Raw genomic sequence first — 2,786 nt, 5'->3', positions numbered from 1 at the left:
TGTATGTATAGAGAGAGAGAGAGAGAAAGAGAGAAAGAGGGAGAGAGTGAAGTATAGAAAGTGAGAGAGAGAAAGAGAGAGGTAGACAGACAGACAGGCAGGTAGACACACACACAGGCACACAGACAGACAGACAGACAGACAGATAGATAGATAGATAGATAGATAGATAGATAGATAGATAGATAGATAGATACATGCATACATACATACATACATACATACATACATACATACATACATACATACATGTATGTATGTATAGACACACGCACATACAAAGAAAGAAAGAAAGAAAGAAAGAAAGAAAGAAAGAAAGAAAGAAAGAAAGAAAAAAAGAAAGAAAGAAAGGGTAATGGATGGATGGATGGATGGATGGATGGATGGATGGATGGATGGACGGACGGATGGATGGATGGATAAAAGCTATTCTCAAGACGCTTACCATGATACATCCCGGTGTAAATATCCGTTCATGTAAATGGTGTCATTACTAATGCATCAAGTGGCATCGACATGAAAGAGGTATACACACGTATAAAGCTGACTGAGAAACGAATATTAGAGCTCACTATTATGTTATAACTCGGACTCTATGAATTGATAATTGAGGCGCACATGTAAATTATGTCCATTTGTGGGATAGAAAACTGATAGAGCCCAACGGACCAACGGAGTATAAATGTTTATTTATGAACGAGAAAGTGCGAATGAATACAGTTTCCATTATATAGGACCGCAGGTGTGGCACGTAGAAGGGTCATATAAGAAAAAAAAGAAACTTTCTCATCAAATTCTTTTGGATTTAGAGTGTAGAGGTGTAGAACATCGTCGGTTTCTACGGTAAATATTAAGTAGACGTTCAAATTCCGCCGACGTCGACCTTGCCTTTCATCCTTTCGGGATCGATAAAATAAGTACCATTTGAACACTGGGGTCGATGTAATCGACTTAGCCCCTCCCCCGAAACCGCTAGCTTTGTGCCAGAATTTAAAACCAATATTAAGTATATGTAAAGTTCTTTAGCCAATCTTTGAAATGTATGTCTCGTGGCAATAATCTATATATCATATATATGTGTGTATGTGTGAATGCGCGTGGCTTAGTGGTTAGGGCATTCGGCTCATCATCGTAAGGTCGTGAGTTCAATTCCCGGTGACATTTTATTTCACGTTGCTCCAGTCCACTCAGCTGGCAAAAATGAGTAGTACCTATATTTCAAATGGCCAGCCTTGTCACACACTGTGTCACGCTGAATCTCCCTGAGAACTACGTTAAGGATACACGTGTCTGTGGAGTGCTCAGCCACTTGCACGCTAATTTCACGAGCAAGCTGTTCTGTTGATCGTAGCAGCTGGGACCCTCATCGTCGTAACTGACGGAGTGCCCCTACTACTCTCACTATATGTGTGAATATGTGTGTGTAAGTATACATGTATGTGTACGTATGTATGAATGAATGTATGCATATACAGTAATCCCTCGACTATCGCGGGTGTTACGTTCCAAAAATCCCGCGATAAGTGAAAATTTGCGTAGAAACTGTACTGAATCTTTTTTTTTATAAATTGTATATATTCATTTTATTGCAAATGCAAAACATCACTAGAGAGGAAATGTCGTGAGCTTAAATAATGAACCGCAATTGGTGAACCACGATAGGTGAACCGCGATAGGTGAACCGCGAGATGGCGAGAGATTGCTGTATATATGTGTAATGTATGTATGCTTGTGTGTTTGTGTGAGTGTGTGTTTGTATGCATATAAACGCCTCCTTTGTCCCAGGAGTCTTTTCAAAAACCTGGTGCCCAGTTCAGTTTGTTTTTCATAGCGGTAAGTAAATATGAGATATAAATCTCCTCCCTGATCAAACACCAGATATTCCAGTAATATTCCCAGATGATCTTTTAACATGTTAGCCTAAACAGATTAGGTAAAATGCGCTAAAATGAAATAAAGTATTTTTGCTAGAGACAAAAAGGCTAGACGCCAAAATGAAGCTGACTGTGTGACGAGAGGGGGAGAGAGAGAGGAGATATATAAGTTGATACTGAATCAAGGGAAGGGAGAGAGGAACAGTCAGAGAGAGAGAGGAACAGTCAGAGAGAGAGAGGAACAGTCAGAGAGAGAGAGGATAGAAAGGTGATAATGAGCGGCGTGAAATGATAGAACATAAGAGGGAACGATGTGTGGTAGATGATGTTAAAATCAAGAAAATATAGAAAAACAGAGAAAAGAACGGAAAGAGGAAGAGAGCTGTTTGGAAGGTGACATTACGAGGCGAGAGAGTATAGAGAGACATAGAAGAAAGAGTTGTATGAAAGTTTTTACTGCGATACAAGAATGGGATGGATAGAAAAGAGAGGAGGAGAAAAATGTAAGGAGGAGGGGAGGAGAGAAAGGTAAGGAGGAGGAGAGAAAGGTAAGGAGGAGGAGAGAAAGGTAAGGAGAAGGAGAGAAAGGTAAGGAGGAGGAGAGAAAGGTAAGGAGGTGGAGGAGAGAAAGGTAAGGAGAAGGAGGAGAGAAAGGTAAGGAAGGGGAGAGAAAGATAATGTGAAAGAGGAGAGAACGGTAAGGATTTAGAGTATAGAGGTGTAGAAGGAGAGGAGAGCGGTAAGGATGAGAGGAGGAGAGAAAGGTAAGGAGGAAGAGGAAGAGAGAAAGAGAAAGGTAAGGGGAGGAGGGAGAGAAAAGGTAATGAGGTGGAGGAGTGAAAGGTAAAGATGAGGACAGAAAGTTGAGGGGGAGGAGACGAAAATTAGGAGGAGGAGGAGGAGGAGGAGGAG

At 41.0% G+C, this 2,786-nt stretch overlaps 1 long non-coding RNA gene across 1 annotated transcript in view; it reads left to right on the top strand.

The window, feature by feature from the left end:
- The window catches only part of LOC106883158 (uncharacterized), a 96,292-nt gene that overhangs the window by 29,556 nt on the left and 63,950 nt on the right, over nt 1-2,786 (top strand). The window lies entirely within an intron of this gene.

This window comes from Octopus bimaculoides, chromosome 1, assembly GCF_001194135.2.
Source record: "Octopus bimaculoides isolate UCB-OBI-ISO-001 chromosome 1, ASM119413v2, whole genome shotgun sequence".
Classification (NCBI taxonomy): Eukaryota; Metazoa; Mollusca; class Cephalopoda; order Octopoda; family Octopodidae; genus Octopus; species Octopus bimaculoides.
This window is presented reverse-complemented; position numbering and strand designations above follow the sequence as displayed.